The sequence below is a fragment of the Orcinus orca genome, chromosome 2 (genome assembly GCF_937001465.1).
Source record: "Orcinus orca chromosome 2, mOrcOrc1.1, whole genome shotgun sequence".
In the NCBI taxonomy this organism is placed as follows: Eukaryota; Metazoa; Chordata; class Mammalia; order Artiodactyla; family Delphinidae; genus Orcinus; species Orcinus orca.
The window spans coordinates 95817112-95842014 of record NC_064560.1 but is presented as its reverse complement, the minus strand read 5'-3'; the positions used below and the strand labels follow the sequence as shown (position 1 = coordinate 95842014).

General features: G+C 45.2%; 1 long non-coding RNA gene across 1 annotated transcript in view; it reads left to right on the top strand.

The window, feature by feature from the left end:
* The window catches only part of LOC117203173 (uncharacterized), a 62937-nt gene extending 40755 nt beyond the window's left edge, over positions 1-22182 (top strand). Inside the window, exon 4 of the long non-coding RNA XR_007475655.1 lies at positions 22106-22182. This is a non-coding gene — a long non-coding RNA (uncharacterized LOC117203173). The remainder of the gene's footprint in view (positions 1-22105) is intronic.
* The last annotated feature ends 2721 nt before the right edge of the window (positions 22183-24903 follow it).

Sequence of the window (24903 nt, the reverse complement as noted above, 5' to 3'; positions counted from 1 at the left end):
TTTGCTAATCTGTTGGGTATAAAATGGTATTTCATTGAGATTTTATTTAACACATCCCTGATTACTAAGTAGATTGGGGAATTTTTTTTCACACACATCTGGGCTATTTGTATTTCTTCTCTGAAAACGTCTGTTGTACATTTTGCCCATCTTTCTATTGGATTGTTTTTCTTTTTCTTGATGATGCATAGTTATTTTTATGTTCTGGAGGCTAATTCTTTGGTGATTATGTGTGTGTCACACGTCTTTTCTTATATTCTTATCCTCTTTATAAAGGATGTCATTTCATGAAGAAGTTTCTAACTTTAGTGTAATCACATTTATTCATCTTTCTCTATGGTTTCTGCATCTTCTGTCTTGGCTATGAAAGTCTTTTCCACCTTGAGGTCATTAACACATTCTATATTGTCTTCTAAACATTTTATACTTTTCCTTTTAATTTTGAAATAGTTATAAACTTCCAGGAAGTTTCAAAAATAGTGCATAGATGTGATATCTTATGTAAAACTGTAGTACAGTGTAAAAACTCAGAGACTTCACATTGGTAAATACTGTTAGCTAGATGACAGACCTTACTCAATCTTCACCAGTTTTTACATGTACTCTGTGTGTGTGTGTGTGTGTGTGGTTTTTATGTGATCTGGTCCCATATATAGATTTGCATTTCATTGTTTAGTGCTTAACCCACATGGAATTGCTTTTATACATGGTGTGAGGTAGGGATTCAGTGTCCCTCCAGTCCCCATGGATCATTTATCACAGATGTCTAGCATCATTTATTGAATAGTCCATCCTTTTCCCCACTGATGTGCAATACTTGTTTTGTAATAACTCAGATTTCCATATATGTTTAGGTCTGTTTCTGATCTCTCTATTGCACTCCACTGATCTATTTATCCATTCCTGCTCTAGCACCACACTATCTTAAATACTTTATGTTAATAAGTCTTGCTATATGTCAGGATAATTCCCAGGACTTTGCTCTTCTTCAAGAGTGTCTTAGCTAGTCTTGGACTTTTTCTCTTCAATATGAAGTTTAGAATAGGTTTTTCAAGTTTCACAAATGGTCTTGTTAGGATTTTTATTGGAACTATATTAAACTGCATTGTGGAGAATCGATGTCTTTACAATAAATAATAATAAATAATAAATCTTCCTATCCAAGAACATGATTTAGTTCTTAATTCAGCTAAGTTTTCTTTAATGTCTTTCAGGAAAGTGTTGCAATTTTCTCCATAAAGAGCTTGCACATGTTTGGTTAAATTTATACTTTGCATTTTTTGTTTCTCTTATAAATTTTATCATTTCAATTACATTTTCAATTACATTGTTGGTGGTGTGTTGAAGAATAATAGAATTTTGTGTGTTGACTTTTTATACATTAGCTTTGCTAAAATCTCATTAATTCTAACAATTTATTTATAAATTCTTTTTTTCTGAGAAAACAATCATGGAATCTGCAAATACTACCATAGGCATCTATAGTTGCCTTGGATCAAGTTAATGCATTTCCTTCCCTTCCTAGTGTGTTTATTTGCTCATCATTTCTCCTTCCCCATTCTTCCTTCCCACATTATTTTTCTTCTTAAATTATGTCATTTAAAACTCCTTTTTAAAAAGTCTGTTGATGATACTCTCTCTTGATTTATGTTTATCTGAACATTTTTTTGCTGTTGTTCTTACAAGAAAAATTTAATGTTCAAAAATTCCATGTCCCATAACTTTATTGAGGTATAGTTTATATATCATAAAATTCACCCATTTTAAGTGTGCAATTCAGTGTTTTTTAGTGACTTTACTGAGTTGTATAATGTAATGTAACCATTATCATAATCCAGTTTTAGAACTTTTATATCATCCCAGTAAGATCTCTTGTACCCACTCATAGTTAATTCCTTTTCTCACTCCCAGGCAACCACTAGTCTACTTTCTATCTCTAAAAATTTGCCTTTTCTGGACATTTCATGTACATGGAATTATGTAATATGTGCTTTTGTGTCTGGCTTCTTTCACTCAGCATTCCACTCAGTCTTTCGTGGTATGAACATAGCTCATTTGGTTTATCCAGTCACTAATTACTTGTTTCCACTTTTATGATTAATGATGCTATGAACGTTATGTAAGTCTTTATGTGGACATATGTTTTCATTTCTCCTGGGTATTATCCCTAAGAATGGAATTGCTGGGTCATATGGCAAATTTACGTTTAAGTTTTAAGAAACTGCCAAACACTTTTCCAAAGCAGCTTCCCACCAGTAGTAATATATGAGGATTTTGATTTCTCCACATCCCTGCCAATATTTGTTGTTGTCTGTCTGTGACTCTAACCATTGCAATGGGTGTAAAATGGTATTTCATTGTGGTTTTAACTTGCATTTCCCTAATGACTAATGATACTGAGCATCTTTGCATGCACGCATTAACCATTTGTTTATCTTCTTTGGTGAAATGTCTATTCAAATCTTTTGCCCATTTTTCATTGAGTTGTTTATCTTCTTATTATTGAATTGTTAAGAGTTCCTTGTTTATTCTGCATACAAGTCTGTTATGAAATGAACGTTTCTGTCCCCCCAAATTCATATGTTGAAATCCTAATCCCCAGTGTGATGGTATTAGGAGATGGGGCCCTTGGGAGGTCATGAGGGTGGTGTCCTCATGAATGGGATTAGTGGCCTTATAAAGAGATCCCAGAGAGCTCCCTAGCCCTCTCTCTGCCATGTGAGGATACAAGAAAGTAGCTGTCACCAGAACCTAACCAAGCTATCATCCTGATCTTGGACTTCAGTCTCCAGAACTGTAAGAAATACATTTCACTTGTTTATTAGTCACCCAGTCTATGGCACTTTGTTATAGTAGCCTGAATGGACTAAGACAAAGTCCTTTCTCAGGTATGTTATTTGTACATATTTTTTCTCAGTCTGTGTCTTGTCTTTTACTGTGAACATATGTGCCTTGATACTTTATCTGTGTAATTCTTTGAGGCCTGGATAGAAGTTGCATTGCTCCAATTGAATTGGGTTTGCTTCTGCCAGTCACCTGGGGGACTTGTGTGATCCAAATGGACTCCCCCCACCCCGTGTTTACTTTCCAGACAACAGGAAAAGGCAGGAGGGGGAAGGGCAGGACATGCTTCTTCACTTTCAGGGCAGATGAGTAAGTTACACATTCACTCCCACTCACGATCCCAGAACTTAGTCATATGATCATACATTGCCATAAGGTAGGCTGGGAAATGCACCACTTAGCTCAGTGACTATGTGCCCAGCTAAAAATCCTATGCAAAATGGTAGTGCACAGTCTAGTAAATAACAAAACCCACATCCAAACTCAGGTCTGTGTGATCCCAAAGCCACACCCTTTGTACTATGTTAGGGAAGAAGCCAACAGAATATTATGTTTTAATGGACTCCTAAGAACCCTCACACACCAAACCCCTGCCGCCCCGCCGACCCCCAGCGAATGAGTGTCAGAGCCAGGGCTTGAGCGTGGGTCTGCTCAAATGATCATCTTCTTGCTCCACCACCCTGCCCTCTGGACTGTTCCTGAAAGGGGCATTTTCATGGTCATCTGGGTAGCATTGTACTCATTCTCTATTTTTCTGGGGAGGCAGAAGTTACCCTCCCAAATGCCATCCCTTCTTCTCTTTCCAGAGAACTAACTTCGCCCTGTGGCCCAGGATTCGGCGTTTTTTTAGCCTGCGTTGTGGCCTAGAGCCTGCCTGCCAGGGACAATATTTGGAGAACAAAGCTCCTGATGGAATGCCCACTGCAGTGGCCAGTCAGGAAATGCCACTGGCCTCAAGGCTGCACACAGAGGCATCTATTTCAGCTGGGAGGGTGCCTGAATATGAATATGAAAATTGTTTTCCTTTTCTTTCCTTTGAAGATTTTTGCAGGAGCTTGAGAACCAGCAAAGTGGGAGAAATGTGTGTCAGTTTCAAAAGTAGGTTTCTCCTCTGGACTGAGCTCTAACCAGCTGTCTGTGAATGCCTGGTTCACGCCACTTCACTCTCTGTCTTAGCTTCACTCTGTCAGGTCTGCTTTAGGGATAGTTACTGTCTCCCTAACCAGAGACGACAAGCCCCATTCAGTGCTGAGCAAAAAGGTTAGAGAGGCTCCCTTCCTTTGGGATAGATGCCCTGGAGAAAACAAAACACTTGGAGCTGCTTAAAATGGTGAGGAAGTCACTTTGCATCTGTACAAAAGTGACACTCGCACCTTCCCACCTTCATTAGGCTGCTTACATATTCCTAAAGTCAGAGGCCAAGATGAATTTGTCTTATCTCAGAGAGCAACTCTAAAATTTGAAATTATTCATCACTCACCAGCCTACTAAAATGCATCCTCTGAGCCAGTAGACAGCACTGGGGTTGATGCTAATGGGATGGAGGGGGAGGAATGCAAAAGAAATTAGAGGGCACTGTTCATTTGGACAGATATTAATTGGGCACCTACCATGTGACAGGTGGTATTCCAGGCACCATGAATAAAACAGCTACTTCCCTCCAGGGAAATGTGGTGCCTTTCTGTCACATAGAGTCATGACAACAGGTAATTACAGCAAAATATGCCAATGCTCTTCTAGAAGACTGAACCTTGTATTGTGGAGCACAGAGGTAAGAACAGCTCCTCCCCTTGGAGGTGTCTGAGCAAGGTTTGAAGGCAAGAAGGCAGAGCATCCCAGACTCAGGCACCAGTTTGTAAAAGGCAAGAGAAGGTCAGAGTTGGTGGCATGGGGAAGGTTTCCAAGCACTGCAGTGGGATTAAATGCGTGGTGCTGGAGGACATGGAGATGGAAAGAGACACGGGTGGAACAGTGTGCGCTGGGGTCTCTGTGGTCCCTCTATACCCATTCTAAGCCTTTCTCTGCCCTGCTCTTGCCCTGGAGGCTGACCTCTATGATCTCCCAAGCTGCTGCCTTCTCGATGGGTTTAGCCAATGGGAGGCAGCAGCAGCAGATCAAGAAGGAGGACAGGGCTTGAGGTTGGGATGTTGATTCCTGCCGTCCACGAGCTCCCTGCCTGCCAGGTCTCCCCGGCCCCTACAGCTCTCTGCAGGTTCCAGTACCACTGCTCTTCCCTCTGTCCCTTTAGGCTTCGAGGTAGGACTAGCTGCTGTCTGATATGAGGCCTTGGAGGCTGCACTGTCGGGTCCCTTAACTTTACCAGCCCCTCTGTAACAGTGCCTTCATTAAAGTCTCTTCAGTTGACCCTTAAAAGTGGGCATCTGTTTCCTGCCAGGACCCTGACTGGTACTGGAAATTTGGGTAAAACATAAAGAACAACCATGCCAAGGAACGACCATTGCTTTCTGTTTTGTTTTTATTTTGCAATGACAGTGGCATACTATTCTTTTGAACTCCCATAAATTATAAACTGAAATAAACCAGACACAAAAGACCATATATTACCTAATTCCATCTGTATGAAATGTCCCGAAAAGGTAATTCTGTAGATGCAGAAAAGCAGATTAGCTCTTGCCTGGGGCTGAGATGTAAACAAGAAGGGTCTACGAAGTTGCACAAGGGATCTTTTTAGGTGATGGGTTGTGGTGATGTCATACAACTCTGTAATATATTAAAAATCACTGAATTGTATACTTAAAATGGATAGATTTTATGATATATAAATTAAACCTCAATAAAGCTGTTATGATTATAAGCCAAATATATCAATAATATGGAAAGTTTGGAAAATAGAGAAAAAAAATCACCTATAGGCCCCACGCTAACATAACTATTATCATGTTTTTCACATTCCATTCCAGTTCTATACTATCTACATTTGGCAATTATGGAAATAATGACATTAGCTAACATTTATTGCATGCTTACCAGAGCCCAGGTGTTGTGTTAAACACATAACACACATTATTTCACTCAGTTCTCACAACGTATTATGAGGAAGGTACTATTTTTTTTTTACTGAAGTATAGTTGATTTACAATGTTGGGTTAGTTTCAATGTGTACAGCAAAGTGATTCAGATATATATATATATATATATCTTTTTCAGATTCTTTTCCCTTATAAGTTATTACAAAATGTTGATTGTAGTTCCCTGTGCTATATAGTAGATCCTTGTTGGTTATCTATTTTATATATAGTAGTGTGTATATGTTACCCCCAAACTCCTAATTTATCCCTCCCCCCACTTTCCTCTTTGGTAACCATAAGTTTGTTTTGATGTCTGTGGGTCTATTTCTGTTTTGTAAATAAGTTCATTTGTATCATTTTTTTTAGATTCTGCATATAAGTGATATTATGTGATATTTGTCTTTGTCTGGCTTACTTCACTTAGTATGATAATCTCTAGGTTCATCCATGTTGCTACAAATGGCATTATTTCATTCTTTTTTATGGCTGAGTAATATTCCATTGTATATATGTACCACATCTTTACCCATTCATCTGTCGATGGACATTTAGGTTGCTTCCATGTCTTGGCTATTGTGAATAGGGCTGCTATGAACATTGGAGTGCATGTATCTTTTCAAATTATAGTTTTCTGAGGAAGGTATTATTACTACCCACATTTTATTAATAAGAAACTTGAAGCTCAGAGAGATTCACTGACTTGCTACATAAATGTCACTTTCCACCTTGCTGTAGTATTGATTCTTTTAATGTCTGCAAAATCATTTATTGCGTTTTTATACTACATAATGCTTAACTCTTCCCTCTTCTGTAACATGTATAACGTTTTCATGAAAAGTGTTGTGATGAATATCTTCATTAGAACTAGCTGTATCTATATTTAACATCATCTTCTTAGCGTGCTTTTCTAGAAGCTGGGTCAAAGGGAATAAGGCCATTTGAAAATGTCTTGAAGTGAAATCAATTTCCAAAGGGTTGGGATTAAAATTCCCACCTGGCAATTTTGTCCTAGCCTCACCAGCACTAAATATTGCTAAGTTTTTTATGTTCTGCTTAACTTAGTGGCTTATTTGTTCCTATTTTAATTTTCATTCATATAACTACTAGAAAGGTTGGAGTTTTTACCATACCAGTTGAGTGTCCTCTTTTATAATATCCGAGTTTTCTGCCCACTTGTTGATGGGTGTCTTACCGGTTTTCTTAACCATGTGTATGAGCTCTGTGTAAATATGTTAACCCTTCATGTTTCATCTTAGCTGGAAATGTTTCCCATTTGCCTATTTCTTTATTACACAAACTGCTTTTACCTATTTTTACATAACGAAGCCAATTATTCTTTCCCTTTGTGAGTTTATCCATGGCTTTCAAAGACACCTCTCTTCAAGGCTTTGGTAGCATTCAGTTATATTTTCTCCTGATTTTTCTGTGGTGAAGTTTGTTTTACATTTAAGAAAACCCACCATTTATTTTAGTGTATAGTTTGAGATGGGAGTCTAAATGATTTTTTCTCCCAAATCATTACCCAACTTTTCCAATACCAAACATCACTTCCTTTCCCCAGTTTTGTGTTACTTCCTTTATCATATATTATGTTCTTATAAGAGGCTCCTTTCTGCTCCAGAGCCAAACTATCTTAATAATTCTTGTTTGACAATGTGCTGTTGTATTTAGTAGGTCTAAAATGTCTCACCTGTTCATCCAGGAGAGGTCAGGTCATCCCACTTGCAGGGCACCTGGGTGAACAACAGGAAACATGGGTCTGGTGCTCAACACAGGAGGCTGTTGCTACAGTTTTGGGGGAAGCATGCCTTGACCCTGGGGGTGACTGAGACCCCCAAGGAGAATAGTGAGCAGGAAACCTGATCCTGAGATGCTTAGAACTAACAGGGCCAGAAGAGCCTTCCAAGACAATTTCATATAATCCCTTCAGTTTATAGAGAAGAAAACAGAGGTGAAGAGATAATGTCTTTTACCCAAACCCACAGAGGCAGTTAGAGGCAGAGCTGGAGCTAGACCTGGGCCTCTTGACGGCTGGTCAGGAGTTCTTGAATGTTCCCCAGAAAAGAAAGGTCATAAGGGGCAGAGGTCCATGTGGGATGCAGCACCAGGGAAGACTCAATAATCATGAAGACGGCTTATCTATGAGTGCCGCTTCACTAAATCCTCGCACTCCTACTATCTGCAGCTGGTCCTCACCTCAGCCCTTCTGTCAAGTCCTGTGCAGAGTCTCTTAACCAAACTCCCCTTAACTGACTGGCCAGGTCAGCTAGCCCCAATCCTCTGTCTTAAATACACCAACTGATGCTTCCAGCTACGAGCTCATCTCTTACCTGCCTCCATACTTCTGCTTCCACCAAATGTTTACCAAGAATCAATTATTTTTGTTCCCAGATCTATTTATGACACTTTAACACTGTAGTTATTTAATTTAACCAAAAGGAACATAAACCAAAAGAGAGAAGTGGAACAACAAAAGACAACTATTGCTGTTTTATGACAAACACATTGCTTTAGAAAAACTTGACAAAGGTGAACCACTAAAAAATCTTTTCAGGGCTTCCCTGGTGCTGCAGTGGTTGAGAGTCCGCCTGCCGATGCAGGGGACGCGGGTTCGTGCCCCGGCCCGGGAAGATCCCACATGCCGCGGAGTGGCTGGGCCAGTGAGCCATGGCCACTGGGCCTGCGCGTCCGGAGCCACAACGGGAGAGGCCACAACAGTGAGAGGCCCGCGTACCGCAAAAAAAAAAAAAAAAAAAAAAAAAATCTTTTCAAACAAAGTATGGATGGGATAACTGTAAAAAACGGAGAGCTTTGTATGAATCTAGGATTCTGCACTCAAACTATTTCATAAGTGACTTAGGTTCTCTCTTTATAAAAACAGAAAGTGAAAATTATGAGTGTGGCTCGTGTGAGACAGAGAGGATTGTCATCAGGGGGCTTTTTTTAAAAAGAAAAGGCCGTGGGTCCAGATCACAATAAGATTATATGTGTCCTGTTTTATGATTTTCCAGCTCGGCCAAACTTTTCGATTAATCAGCCGACTGCTAGTCCCAATCACATAGGATAAGAAGACTTCCGTTTAACCAATATAAAATGATCCCCATTTTCAGATGAGTTGTCCAGGCTCTAAGCACCCACCGTGGTCAGACTCTGAGAGGGAGGCCTGTGGATGTGACCTGGGTGTGATGCCACAGAAGACACTGGGCCCAAATTCCAGCTCCACCCTAACCAGTTGTGTGGTCTTGGGCAAATCACTGATGCTCTTTGAGCTCGGTTTTCTCACCTACTTAACAAGATCTGTATCTTGGGATTATTGTCTAGTTGAAAGGACGTTGGTAAGCACCCAGGAGGGTGCCAGACCCACTTTTAAACATGAGCTTCCCCTGCTGACTCTAAATGGAGGAAGTGGGGATGAATGAGCCTTGGTATGTGGACTGCATGTGGATGAGCGTGGGAGATGGATGGCATCCCTCCTTGTTGGCAAATTCCAACTCACACAACGAGACAGTCTTAGGAGAGGGGCACCTGCGATGTGGTTCTGTTAGGTGCACATTCAGACCTTGTGCCCAAGAGTCAAGACAGGGGGATCCTGGGAAGAGAATGTGTGGGGTCATCCTGGAGCCAAGGGAAGGGGAGCTTTGGGAGCCTGCACGAGTTGGGAGCAGCCACGTGAACTGGCGTGGGAAGGAGTCCATTTGCAGGGGGCCCCACCACCTTGCAGGTGTGCCTGGCAGTGCCTCGGAGGGCATATTCTGAGTCCTGGGACTTGTAAGCTATTTTCCCTGGTCATCACCACCCTGTAGCTTCCCCAGCTGCTGGGCCAAGAGCTGAGGGGCACTCCAGCCTCAGTGCTAGAAGAAGCCCCACTCTGTCTGTCTCTCTGTCTGTCTCTCTGTGTCTCTGTCTCTCTCCTCCCCCGCCCTAGCTGTGGCTGAGTCAGATGGAGCAGTCCTCATGTTTCACTGATTGGCATTTTTGGCCTTCCCAGAATGCCTCTGCCCAGCCCACAAGACACAGAAAGAGCTGCTGCTAGCATGAGTTATTTCGGTCAGCTGAGTCACCACGCCAGAAAACAAGATATGACCCTGCCTCATGTCTGATCTGAGGGGCTGGGGCTGCCTGGGACCTCAGGAAAACTGAAAGCCTTCACTGGGACATCACCCATTTGAGTCCAGGGTCCAGCCTCTGCCCTTGTGACCCAGCCCCTAACTGGAGAGGGGAGCCACCCCTCTGCCCTGGTGATGAGGACCCTGAAACCAGGGTGCCTATCCATCATCACAGCCCCTCTGCAGCCTCTGGGCTTGACATTGGCACTGCTGCTCCCTGATGCCCCCTGACTTGTATTGCAGTTAATGGTAGCTGGGACTCGGCCGCCTGCCCCACTAGACCCTGTGCTCCTTCGGGTGAGGGACCACACCCGTTTATATCCCTCTGGTACATATCACAGTGACTGGAACACAGAAAGTGTTCAATAAACATTAGCTTCTTTCCCTTTATTGTTTCTTTACTGCAAGACGTCTGAATGTCAGCTCCTCTACCTTTAAGCATCTTTCCTGCTTAGGACTTCTCGTTTGCTCTCTGTAGCCAAGTCTAAGTCAGGGTCCAGACCTCAGCCACACCTGACCCCTAGAATTGCTGCCCCCTCTGGCTGCCTCCAACACCTGCTGCCTTATATCTGCTGCCCTTCACTCTCCTGCATCTCCTGAAATCACGGGCCGAAGTGGTCTGCATGTGGGCATAGGCATCGTCTTCTGGGAAATCGCTAGCGTCTTTCATCCCCAGAAGGTTGTGGGGGTGGAATGAAGCTTAGAAAGGTTTGGGATAAGCAGCCCTTTAGCAAGACTGGCCTGGGTCTGTGCTGGTGGGCTTGCCTCCACCTCTTTTGTAAGGTTCCCTTTTGGGGGAGGGAACCTTGGCTGAGGCTCCAGGGTGGTGGCACGTTAGTGTGTGCACACCTGAGTGCCTCCCCTGCGACACCGTTCAAGCACTATGCCTAGTGGTGCCCATCAGAATAGCCACTTGTTAGGCTTGTCATCTTTACCATTTTTCATTGTTTTACATTCTGAACGTTTTTAAGGCAGAAGTCATTTTCGGTTGGAAACTCGAGATGGAGTGAATCACCCCAGTCTCACCTGAAATAGATAACAAGGCTGAGTTTGGTGAGAGATATAGTCAGCCTTTTGCTTGGACACCACACACAGCTGCACAAAATGATACCCCCTTGTAAATAAATCACCGGCTGGCAGCCTCACCTTGGAATATTTATAAGGAAACAGACCTGGGAAGGAAGAACTAGGCTGCAGAGATGATTGGAAGAGGGACTTCATAGTGTCCAGAAAGCGTGATTCTTGGTTGCCTATAGGAAGACAGGGGAAAAAAGGAAGGAAATTCTATGAGGAGGGAAACGGTGTCTAACATTTTATTTCATTTTCAGTGGTGCCCCTGTCCTTGTGTGTTTGTGTGTGTGTGTGTGTGTGTGTGTGTGTGTCTGTCTTTTTAAAATTTTTTTATTAAAGTATAGTTGATTTACAGTGTTGCGTTAGTTTCAGGTGTACAGCACAGTGATTCAGTTATATTTATATATGTTATACATAAATATAGTTAAATATATACAATATATATCCAATTTTATATATATAAATATATATATATTTATTACACGATATTGAATATAGTTCTCTGTGCTATACAGTAGGTGCTTGTTGGTTACCTATTTTTTATATATAGTAGTGTGTATATGTTAATCCCAAACTCCTAATTTATCCCTCCCACCGTGACTGTGTGTGTCTTTCTCACCACAGGAGAGGGGAGCTTACAGGGGAGGTCTTCTTCCTTCCTTACTAATCCCCAAGCTCTGGCAGGGCAGCTCAGAGCAGGAAACCCTCAGGTGTCTCAGGGGAGTCCCCGAGTTTGTTCCCAACTTATGCCAAAGCCTTGTGTGTGTCATGGGCCACAGGGATGCCGGCCTGGCGCCCCCTTCTCCAGTTCTAATGTTGATGAAGCACTTTGGGTGAAAGGAGATCTGCTGCTGAGAACAGATACAGCTGGGCCTGGGAAGTATCAGGTACGCTTATCGCAGTGCAGAGCCAGATGCTGCAAGGGGACGCCCCAAGTCCAGTGAGCACGGTGTAACCTTAGACAGGCTGCCGCCTCTCTGAGCGTCTTCCCCACCCCACCCCTTCCAGCACTCAGCTTGTCCCATCTATTAAATTCCTCCAGAGACATTGGGGAATCGCACCTCCACCTCCCCCAGGAACGCCTCAGAGAACCCCAGGAAAGGAACCTCAAGGTGTAGTGGAAGGGGCACCAGGCAAGGAGCGGGGAGCATTGAGCTGCATGGCCTTGGGCCATTGATTTAGGCCTTGCTGAATTCTCATCAGCAACAGCTGATTCAACAACCACTCCTGTACTACATCCTTGACCTACGGGCACCACTGCTCTAGGTAATGGGATGAAAAGATGCAAGAGGCAAGATCCTGTGCCTCCTGGGAATCAGAGATATGAAAGCAAGCTGCATACTGTAACATGAGTCACAGTACAATCAAGTAAACTGTGCTAGACATTCATGGAAGGTGCCGGGGGTTGAATAGGGGGTACAACACCCAGACAAAGGGCGGAGCTGTGACAGGGGGGAGCATCTGAGCTGAGAGCAGAAGGATGAGGAGAGGTGAGCCAGGCCAAAGGGGAGGGCCCTTCTGGGCAGAGGGGACAGCAGAGGCGAAGTCCCAGGGGTGGGAAGCATCATGGTACATGGAGAAAATGAGAGCTTTTTGGCATTGCTGATGGATTTGGCCAGAAATAGTCTGGATCTATAGTCAGGACCAAAACAGAAAGGACTTCAAACTTCAACCTAAGCAGTTTGAATCCTGTAGATGGTCTTTTTAAAATGTAGCCTAGAGCATGTCACTCCTCTATTCAGAACTCTGCAATGGCTCCATTTCCCCCACAGTAAAAGCCGGAGCCCTTACAATGGCCCATAGGCCCAGCAAGGCCTGGCTTCCAACTGCCTCTCTGACCTTATCTCCTTCCAATACCCCTGCACACTCTCACAGCCTCCTTCCTCCCTAGCCCTCAAACAAGCCAGGCAGCTTCTGCCCCAGGATCTTTGCACTGCCTTTTCCTTCTATCCTAAATGCTGTTTTCCCAGGTATCTACATGGCTCACTCCTTCACCTTCTTTGAGTCTTGTTGAAATGTTACTTCTTGGTGAAGCCAGCCCTGACCATCCTTTTCCAAACTGCATTAGCTTCCTTCCCTCATTCCACAGTCTAAACCCCCTTACCCTGTTCAATTTTTTTCTTTCAGAACACTTATCACCTTTTAACACACTGTATGAGTTTATTATTTATTATGTTTCCCCCATCTGGAATCTAAACTGGACCAGAGCAGGTGTTTTTGTCTGCCCTGTTTATTGCTGTATCCCAGCACCTAGAACAGTGACTAGCACATAGTAGACTCTTAAGAAACATTTCTTAATAACTGATTTAGCTAGGGAGCCAATGGCAAGCATTAGATAGGGGGGTGACATACTCAGATTTATGATTTACAATCACTCTAGGTAGGCAGTGTAGACTCATGGTGGTTTTCCCACTCCCCCCCCCACCATTTTTAAATCATGACTCACAGAAATTCATTTCAATTTCTTGTACACACATTGGAACATACAAAAACATCTAACTGAAACAAAAGTTTCATGAAACAGTAGTTACCTTTTCACCTTTGCAATGGTCTGTGATCTATTCTCTTCCATGGTGACTTCATTTTTTAAAATTACTAAATTGACTTCACAGCGCCCCAGTAATAGACTAAGGCTTGGAGTTCAAAAACCAGTGGTATAATATTCTGGAATTTGATAGTGATGATGATTGTACAACATTGTAAATGTACTAGAAAAACCACTATGGAATCTAGAAAACAAATTGTACTGATGAATGTAGTGACCTCGTGGCAGGGCGTAGACATAGAGAATGGACTTGAGGACACGAGGGTGGGGAGGGGGAAACTGGGGCGAAGTAAGAGTAGCAACGACATATATACACTACCGAATGTTAAATAGATAGCTAGTGGGAAGCAGCCTCATAGCACAGGGAGACCAGCTCGGTGCTTTGCGATGACCTAGAGAGGTGGGATGGTGGGGGTGAGAGGGAGACGCAAGAGGGAGGGGGTATGGGGATATAGGTATGGATATGGCTGATTCACTCTGTTGTACAAAAGAAACTAACACAGTATTGTGAAGCAATTATACGCCAATAAAGATCTATTAAAAAAAACCCACTGAATTGCACACTTTAAAATAGTTTAAATGGTGGGTTTTACATTATATGACTTTTATCTCAAAAACAAAATCTTTTTTTTTAATGGTATGAAGGATTAATCTAAAAGAGACCAACCTAGAGATAGGAAGACCAATTAGAAAATGATTATAATCGTCCAGGTAAGAGGTGATGAGTGGACAGAGATAGTCCAGATAGACAAGAAGGGCAATTCCAGAATGATTTAGAAGGTTAAATTGGAAAGCATGAGAAATAGGAAGCGTCAAAGATGATTCTAGACTTCTGCCTCTGCTACAGGGGGATGATGGTGCTATCAAGTGAAATCAAGAACACAGCCAGTACACATAGCAGGAAACCATTTTGATTTTTAAAAGCAACTTATGTGTGTGCATGCAAACATTTGTCAAAGCAGAGAAGAGCTGTGAGGCTCCCCGCTGCACTGTTGGCTAGCCAGGGAGGCCTGCTGTGTGAGGCTAGAGGTCCACCAGCGATCAAGGGTGGGCAGCGGGAGGGGAAAGCACAAAGGAGGCCTGGGAGGGAGGGGATCCAGAGAGACCAGGGGTGCCACGTTGCAGAAGCCAAAAGACTAGAGACTTAGAAGGAAGGTGATCAGCCAAGACATGCAGAGATGCGGGGCCTGGAAAGTGAAGGGGCCGCAAAGATAAAGGCAGAAGGGCAGGAGTCTGGAAGGTCAAGACCTCCCTAACCAGTCTCAGCTCTTTTTTTTTTTTTTTTTTACATCTTTATTGGAGTATAATTGCTTTACAATGGTGTGTTAGTTTCTGTTTTATAACAAAGTGAATCAGCTATACATATACATATGTTCCCATATCTCTTCCCTCTTGTGTCTCCCTCCCTTAGCTCTTTTCAGGAATAGCTCCCCTAAGTGATTCTTGGCCTCAGAAGCAGCTGGGCCTCGGGCCATGACAGGCCAACCTGCCTTATTGTCTTCACCCACCTTCCTCATTCTCTCCTGCCCCCAAGCACAGCCAGGCTGGCTCTTGCTCCCTCGGCTTTCCTATGTGGAGGTGCAAGTGGCCGCTGGACATCCCTGAAAGGAATTTCCTGTTAACAATCTCCCCTCCTGCGGGCTGGGCAAAGAGTGGATGGATGTGATGACGCCAAGGACTGGATTGGGTGGAAATAGGAAAATGGACAATTTTCACTCTGGGGGAAAGAAATGCACAGTCATTTTTTCAGCTAGCCCCAGTCCTCACATGATTCTGGTAGTAGAATCTTCCACTAGTCACCCAGGTATGTGGTGGGGCTCTGAGACCCACCTGAGGAAGGGGAGAGGCAGACTGCTATTCAGGAGGGAGGGGCTGAGACCTTTCCAGAAAGGGGTCATGATGTGGGACAGATTTCTTAAATCCTTTCAGAGAAGTATGCAGTGTCTTCAAATTAACAAAGTGAATCACTCAAGGGGCCCACAGAGGCAGAGCTAGAAAAGAGGGCATGATCAGCTCTGTTCATCGATAGCCTTGAATTGCTATTCAGCACTTATGGTAAAGAACTGGGCTGTGTCACCTGCAAAGCAAAATGCTGAGAGGGGCACGGACTAGGCTCCTTCTCTCCTATACAGCATCTTTGTGTGAAATAGAAAAAGTCATCTCTTCCTTTGGGCCAACGCAGGCCGTTGCCAGGGAGCACAGCTTGGTGAGCAAAGCTCAGGCTAAATCAGATCCCACAACCCCCTCCCCATACCCCATCCCCTGCTCCCCACCCAAGCTGGATGCTCTTGTGCAGTGTCCAACCTGTGCAACCATATGCAACAGCCCCAGAGACAGAGATGAATATGGCAGCGTCTTCAACCCCCAGAAGTTCAAAAACTGGTGGGCAAACACACACGTGTAATCAGCCAACTAACAAAAGCAGCCTCTGAGAAATGCTAAAACAGAAGGGCTAATGGTGGCGGGGAGATTCACTCTAATGGGGAAATCTGAGAAGACTTCCTGAGGAGATAGAATTTGAGGCAGACCTTGAAATGTTGACAGAGAGGGGAGTGGAGAAAGGACGCACAAGATTTCAAGGTAGCTTCTCGGGAGGCGGAGTAGATTGTCATGGCTGGAGGAAAGGGGAGCCGGGGGAATGGAAAAGGGTACTGGGGAAGACATAGTGGGAGGTAAGCCTAAGGGCTAAAGTTGTGGAGAGCACTGACTGACTTACTGAGGGATGTGCACTTGGAGAGAGCCAGAGAAGTTTGGGGAATGAGGGTTCCCCGTCCAACCTGGCTATCCTGGGTCTTTCTCAGAAGTGGGGTTGTCCTGTAAGAGAAGTGCCCCAGCTTCCAAAGTGCCCCAGCTGCTCTTTACAAGAGCTGAGGAAGCCCCTGAGCCAGGTGTCGGTGTGACTGCATTATGCAGAGGTGCGGTGTGAAACATCTGTGCAGATTCATCAATGGGTCAGGGAAGGGCTGGAGAATGGCCGTCCAGCTGCATCTATTAGAGGTCATCTCAGACAGCCCTGGCCCTGCTCCAGCAGTGGAGGGGACACTCCTGCTCTCCTTGAGGGCCCTGTGGATGTGTACACCTCACCGGAAGGCCACCTGAAGAAAACATGCCTTTCAAAATCCATAGGATGGAGCCCAGAACCCATGGCATCACCTGGTCCAGGTAGACCTAGTTACTGTGAGAAGGGACTTCCTGTCCCAGAATTCTTCCATCCAGGATGGCTCAGTCCTCCTCACTCTCTGCTCCTACATGAGACAAACAGTCATTGCAGAGAAACATCCCATGGCCAACCACTTTGTCCTTCTGAAAAGTCTCTTCCTTGAGTTCGCCTACACCCTTGCTTCTCAAAACACCGTCTGCAGACCAGCAGCATTAGCCCTGCCTGGGAGCCTTATGGAAATGCAGAGTCTTATGCTCCATCCCAGACTTACTCAGTCAGGTCTGCCTTTTTGCGAAACCCTCAGGTGATTTGTGTGTCCGTTGAGGTCTGAGAAGCCTGTCCTAAACGGTTCTTTCCTGCTCTTTGTGTAGCTCTCTGGCAACTCTTTCTCAGTCTCCCTGACCTTGACTCTTACCAACCCCTTTTAATGCTAGGAGATCCTCTGCCCATTACCTCCCCCCTCTGCCCCTCTCCCTGGGTGATCTCGGATACTCCCACTGCTTCACGTACCATCTGCTTCTCAAGGATTCCCTCATCTGTACAACCAGACCACTCTTCTGGGTGCTCGACCCCTAGATCCAAATACCTATGATATGGTGCCATAAACAACCCCTCACATTCCACATGCCCCATATTGAATTCATCTTCTCTCCCTCGGGCCCTCAGGCCCCCTTTCAGGGACTCATCCCAGACTCCTCTCTCACCCTTAACTCCTAAATTCATTCTACACGCTGGGGGTCCACTTCCTAAACTTTCTGATCGTGCCCCCTAACCCCTCCATCCTCACTGACACCACCTCAGATCCTGATCATCTCTGCCCCAAGATCCACTGCAGGTCTGGCCAACTTAGCAGCACAAGTGTCCTCCAAGTGGCAACTCTGCCATCTTGTAGCCACTGGAACACATAGGCTCCTTGGTGGCTGCTGCAGGGGAGGTGAGCCCTGGAAGACCTCACCCCAACAAATGCTTCAGCCCCAGACTGACACCCACATCACTAAGGCTCACAGCCCATTGGTCAGAACTAGTCATGTAGCCTCATCTAACCTTTTCTTTCTTTTTTTTTAAATTGAAGTATAGTTAATTTACAATGTTGTGTTAATTTCTTCTGTACAGCAAGGTGATTCAGTTATACGTCTATATACTCTTCTTTTATATTCTTTTCCATTATGGATAGTCACAGGATACTGAATATAGTTCTCTGTGCTCTACAGGAGGACCTTGTTGTTTATCCATTCCATATACAATAGCTTACAGCTGCTAACCCCAACCTCCCAGTCCATCCCTCCCCAAACCCCTCCCCCTTGGCAACCCCAAGTCTGTTAGCCCCATCTAACTTCAGGGGGTGCTGAGGGAGGGTGAACCTGCTGGGCCGTAGCCTGGAAGGGGAGGGCCGTTGGGCATAGGTGAGCACTAGAAACCTCTACCAACCATCTTCCTCCTCTGCTCTGTCTTCTCCTTAGCCCTTATCATCATCTGACATAGTGTGTATTTGCCCATTTACGGACTTTTGTCCTGCTTCCCCCGCTCCTGCTAAAGAATGTAAGCACTCTGAGGGCAGATCATGTGTTTGGTTCATTGCTGTATTCCCAGTACCTAGAACAGGGGTTGGCGCGTAGTAAGCACTCGATACATATTTGATGAATGTTACTAATAAAATGAATAAATAAAGGGCTAGATGGTGTGTGTGTATGGGGGCCAGCAGTGGGGGAGGGGAGTGATGTGAGAGGAATGTGAAAACTAAGAAGGGGTAATATCACAAAAGGCATTATAAGCTAGATAAAGAAGCTTTTGCTTTATCCTGTAGAGTGTAGAGAACCACGGGGTGGGGGGTGGTTTAAAAGGGGAGAGATGTTCTGGAAGATCACTTGGGATGCAGTTTGGAGGATGGATTGGAAGGGGTCACGCAGGAGGCAGGGAGACCAGCTGGGAAACAACAGATGGTGGTTTAGATTAGATGGTGGGATTCCTGAAGGAGGAGAAACAAGGCTCTGAGGGCGTGAATGTGGGGCTTGAGAGGAGGAGAGGATGGCTTTAAAGGGTTTGGCTGGAGTTACTAAAAGGTTAGAAGGAGGGAGTTCCCTTTGTTCATCCTCAAGCCAGGAGGACTGAGGGGTGGAGGAGACCTGCGGGGAGGGTGGTAACAAGGAATTTGTTTGAGACACAAGAACTTTGATCTGGTCCATGTGCCCAGGCCTCGCTAAATGGCACGCGACTCCACACTTAGATGATTCATTTCCTCGCCACTGAAATTTTGCCCACCCTGTTTCCTGCCCTTGAAGAATGTTCCCTCCCTCTCTGTCCACCACTCCTAGCTCTGACCTCAGAGAATAAATCAGAAAGAACCCTGAGAATATGGGCTCTCTGGCTGAGAGCTGCCACCTGCCCTGAGAGCACAGACCTGCTCCCCTGTGTTGAGGTCTCAGGGCAGAGGGGAGGCGTCAGCTGGGCCCCTTGCGGATCAGGATGGGTGGATGGACAGCCTCCATGCAAGGGCCAAGGCAGCCATCCTGTTCAAAGGCAGGCACGGCCACCAGCTCTTGTCAGCATAGTTATTTCTCGGTGAAATGCACTTCTCCCCACTGTGGCTGCTGCCTCTCCCCCCTCCCTGGGTTCTGGTCCCCAGTCTTGGCCAAAAACAGTGCCCCTGTCAGTCCTGTTCTTGGCCTGGCCCTGCTCCTTGCGCTGACTTCCCTCCCACATGCCATCCTTTTCCAAAGTTGTCCAGGATTGAAAGTGATCCCCCCGCGCCATCACTCAGGGCAAAAGACAGAAGCCCTTGTGCCGTCTCTCTCTCTCTCCTTGAGGGAAAGAGGTGGGCTTACTTAATCCAGTCCACAGGAAGTCCTCCCCAGCCACCTCTGGAAACAACATACTAGGGACCAGTGTGGGACCACTGTTCAGCTACAGCCTGACTCCAGTGGTCTCTAGGCTGGTAATTTTCTGCATAGTTAGCTGCTCTCCTGCTCCCACCTGCTGCACTGGAGGTGATTGAATATCACCTCATGCATTAACCATGCACAGAAGAGGGCTGCCAGAGCTCCGTTACCCACCTGCCCACCTGTGGCCCCCATCCCTCCGTCACAGGCCATCTGGATTGACACCTTGATTGATTACAAGGGTTCCATCGTGTGTGGAGCAGCTGCAGCCTTACCTGGTGGGACAGGGAGGGCTGCGTTGTAGCCAGCCCATCCGTCTATGCTGAGTGTCCCCTCCTGTGGGACCTGGGCACCTCTCTCTGACATATTCCTCAGAGCCCTTGTTTTGTAGGCGCCTGTCTCCTGCTAAGACAGCGTCTGCCAACCCACCATCTGCTCCACATCCTATAGAAGGGGCTTTGGCAAAAAGAGTCCGAATTCAGCAGTTTTGATAAACCCCGAGAGAAGATCACCCCTGTGCCATTTCCAAGAAATACCCACACCAACTTGTGAATTACAAAACCCAGCCACAAAATAAAGGGTTGGTAGTTTGCAGAGAAGTGGACACAGCCAGGAAAGAGAAGAGAGGTGCTGCTGATGAATGCCTCCTCTTTCCAAATACCGGTGGGTAAAGAAGAAATGGCCAGCCACTGGATTCAAAGCCTTTGGAGGAAGAAGGAAATAATGCAAGAGTTTGATTTTGGGTTGCAGTACAGAGCACTGTTGCTGTAAAAGCTCAGCAGGAGGGGAATAAGAGGAGGGAGGCTAATATTTGTTGAGTTCCCGGCACGTGTCAGACGTTGTGCGGGCAATTTCGTGGACGTTACCTCACTGAGTCTTTACCACAGCAATATGAGACAGGTATTTCTGCACTCATCCCTCAGGTGAGGCAGCAAGTTCAGAGAGCTGACACAGCCTGCCCACCGTCTCACAGCTCACATGGCAAAGCGGTGATTCAAGTCAAGCTGTCTCATGCTGAAGTTCATCCTCTCTCTGCTGTACCACGTGTTCTCCCCAGCACATTCCAGGAAAGTGGGAAACCAGAAAGGATCTTAACTCATATTAAAGCAAAATCAGAACAAGAAACTTGAGAGCAAGTGTCATTGAATAAAATTAGTTTGAATAATCTATATTTAAGGGTCCCATGAGGCATCCATCAAGAGGGAACAGTAATTGTGCTTTCAGATACCATCTGCCGTTCTCTGAACATTTTGGCTCTGAGAATCTCTGTACCCCTCCCCTCCTTGCCCCCTGACCCCCTCATCAACTGAATTGCCTACCTTCCACCAGTGTGCTGAATGAAGTGCCCAGCATGGCCTCACAATTGCTTTCAGAGCAGCTGTATGGCTGTCTTAGTCTGCTTGGGCTGCTGTCACAAAGCATCACAGATGGGGTAGCTTATGAACAATGGAAGTTTATTTCTCACAGTTCTGGAGGCTGGAGCATAAGATCAGAGTACAAGCGTGGTTGGATTCTGGCGAGGACCCTCTTCTCATTGTATCCTCATATGGCAGAAAGAGGGCGAGAGAACTCTCTGGGATCTCTTTTATAAGGGCACTAATCCTATTCATGAGGGCTCCACCCTCATCACCTAATCACCTCCTGAAGGCCCCACCTCCTAATTACACTGAGGGTTAGGATTTCAACACAGAAATTTTGGGGGGACACAAGCATTCAGTCCATTGTAATGGTCATTGCTAATCTTAACCATAATAGTTGTAATTTTTCAAAACAGTAGAATTGAAAGTAAGGGTTTAAAACAGCACTGGGCACAAGGTCCCCCAAACCATTTCCTGCTCACCTTTCCTACGTCCAAATTTTTGAAAGGAGGCCTGGGGATCTTAAAGTTGAGTGCTAAGGTCATGAGGCAAGGGGCCAGCGGCACTGTCTGGTAGAACTTGATGTGACACTGGAAATGTCCTTTATCTGTGCCGTCCAATATGGTGGCCACTAGCCACACATGGCTATTGAGCGCTGGAAATGTGGCTAGTGTGACTGAGGAAATGTACTTTCATTTAATTTTAATGAATTGAAATTTGAAACTTAAATAGCCACATGTGACTAGTGGCTCCCAGATTGGATGGTACAAGAGAGGAAACTAACCTAAAAGTTGGGAAAATTCTAGAACATAGGCCTTGTCTGTAGGGGGCCAGCCTTGATCAGGTATGACTTTGGGAGGTTGCTAAGCAGCTCTGGGCATCTGAGACACAGAAGGATAATTCTAAAGGAAGGAGGATGGCTGAGGAGGGTATGAAGACAGCCTTGCCAGTTCAAGTTTGTCCAGAAACAGCCCTGTTCATTCACCATTTGGAATTTGACCAGGTAGATGTGGCTCCAGGGTGTGCAACTGAGCTCCAAGCTTTACACAAGCTCTGGGAGGCACACTGCTGTGCAGGAGGCCATGTGACTTGACACTGACTCTTCTTTGATTTCAGGCCCATTCTGTCCATGCCATTTGATTCCACAAGCTGGAAGAATTGCTGCTCTCTCCATTGTTTCCCTAGATCCCTGTAAGTACCTCCTGGAGAGTACCCACTCTGATTTCAGCCTTCTTTCTTTTCTCCTTCCTCCCTCCCTCCATCCCTTCCTTCCTTCCTTCCTTCCCTTCTTCGGTAAAAAACATTTTTGATACAATGAAACAGAACTGATTGACAGGTCCTAAATTTTGCCCTGGGGGTCCCCTTATCCTAGCAACTGCCTCTCTCAATTAATGTGTCTGTCAGCTTTGCCTGAGGCTTGTGATTGCAATTCTAGAGGCCACTTTTTGTTTTTTTCTTAGACCCATATAGGTTGTGATCGGCAGAGCATCTCAGACATCACGTGTCCAGATCCCTTGTTATATATGAAAGGACAGATGCTCAGAGAGCGGGGAGACTCACCCCAGGCCTTTCCATGAACTTTTTGGTGGAAGAGGAGGGATTAGAAACTGTGCATGACGTGCCGCGGCCTCCTTATCCAGGAACCGCTCATCCTCCCTGCCTAGGATAAATCTTCGGTTTTGCCAGCTCCTTGTGTGCTTCCACTGTCTCTAGTTTCCTCCAAAAGGTATTCCTCTCCCTGTCTGCAGGGATGCAGCTCAAATCCTTAGAACTTCTAACACAGTATTCTCCCTTTATCCAACCTCCCAGGCTCCAGTGGAAGTTAGGCCACAGAAGAATCACTTTCCTCCACTGGGCTCTATTCAGAGCTCTCTTTCTCTCCAACGCTGATAATCTAGGATAATCTGGGACAGCCTTCTCAAACTGTAATGTGCATACAAATCCCCCTGGGGTCTGGTTCAATTGCAAATATAGACTTAGTAGGTCTGGCATGAGGCTTGAGACTCTGCATTCCTAACAAGATCCCAGGTGATGCTGAAGCTGCCGGTCCATGGACCGCACTTTGAGTAGCGAGGCCCTAGACTCATGTTTTGGTCCTGGAGGGCTAGAGCTGAAAGAGACTTCTTGTAGAAGTGCTCTCCAGAGAAACTTGTAAGATGGTGTAGGATGAGGCAGGGGAAGAAGCTAAGCACAGAGGTTGAACCCTAACCTCAGCCTGATCCCAAGGGCAGCTCTGGAACATAAGTGACCCCACAAAGTTTTTCTGCCCTGAGGCAAGGGAGCCAGGTTTTTACACGGAGTATCAGTCAGTCATTGACTGTGGGCTGCCCTTGGGAGAAGGACATAGCCTCCCTGGATAACCTCTCAGGCGTTTTCAGGGTTGGCAGCTCCCATCTGGTCAAGGGCAAGTCTCCACAGAAGCACACAGCTGTGAGCCATCAGTATCAGACTCACAGCAGTGGGAGGTTGGGTCCTCCCACAGTATGGGGGAGCTGGGCTAACAGTCTACCACAGAGGCCTAAAGCTCTTCCAAGCCAAAGGCCCATCCCACTTACTTTCATATTAGAGATTTTATCTTTGAAAGCTGTGTATATGTACATAGAAAAAGAGAACTAGAAATATATACACAAGCTGTTCAGAAGAGTGATCTCAAGTCAACTTCCTTGTCTTTTTCTGCATCTTTCAAACTTGCTACAGTGAACATGCACTAATATAAAGCAGCAAAGTAAACCACTGATACCCCAGCTCAGGATCTTAGAAAACATTTTTATTTAATAACTATTTATTGAGTGCCGGTTATTCCCATTTACACTGCTGTGATCCTGATCAATGTTTATAATGGGATAGTAATGACAGGGCACAAGTCTGAAATGCAGTTTGTGGCAAAGAGAAATTATAGACTATTCAGTACAGTTTTAAGTTTGAAATTATTTATTTTTCCAATCCTCTGAAATTTGCTCATCTGCATAGCAAATGCCCTGTAACTGGAACAGCCTGTCCATGAGGTTTAGCATTGCAAACTCTTGCTCCCCTCAGGTCTTGGCCAAAGGGCAAACAGAACTCGGACCTCCCGACTCCTGCTGGTTCTCAAAGACCACACAGCCTGTCTGTGTGCCATGAGCTATTTTCATTTCGACAGTCTTCCTCCCTTTTTTTGTGCTGCCTAATTAGGCAATCAAGTTAATTGAGATTAATGGCTGGCTATTTAATAGGGATTAATAACTTGCAAAAACTCCCTTGGGTTTGGAACCCAGCTCAGAGCAGCAGAAATGCTCCTTGGGAAAGCTGGAGATGCAGCCCTCGGGCCTCTCTTCTCACTTCTCAGGCCTTCTGGAGGCAGCGGGATGCTGAGGGCAAGGAGGTGATGAGGGAAAAGCTGCCATATTAGCCTGGACTTCAGTGCTGCTCTCTGAGCTGCAAGACCCTACAGCTCCTGCCCACACCACAGCCAGCACCCTCTGCTGAGCAAGATGCAATCCCCCCATGTCCAGGGGCTGGGTCCCCAGCTTGTGAGTGTGCCCCAGTGGCCTGGGCTCCTGATGAGTGCTAAGGCACCTCCAAGTCCTGACTGCTTCTGGGTCTCATGGTCTCAACCCTGGTTCATTTGTTTGCTTGTTTGTTTTTATTGCAGTATAGCTGATATACAATTTTGTGTTAGTTTCTGGTATAGAGCAAAGTGATTCAGTTTTTTATATATATATATATATATATATATATATATTCTTTTTCAGATTCTTTTCCATTATAGTTTATTACAAGATATTGAATATAGTTCCTTGTACTATACAGTAGGACCTTGTTGTTTATCTATTTTATCGATATATACAGTAGTATATATCTGCTAATCCCAAACTCCCAATTTATCCCTCCCCTGTCCTTCTCCCCTTTGGTAGCCATAAGTTTGTTTTCTATGT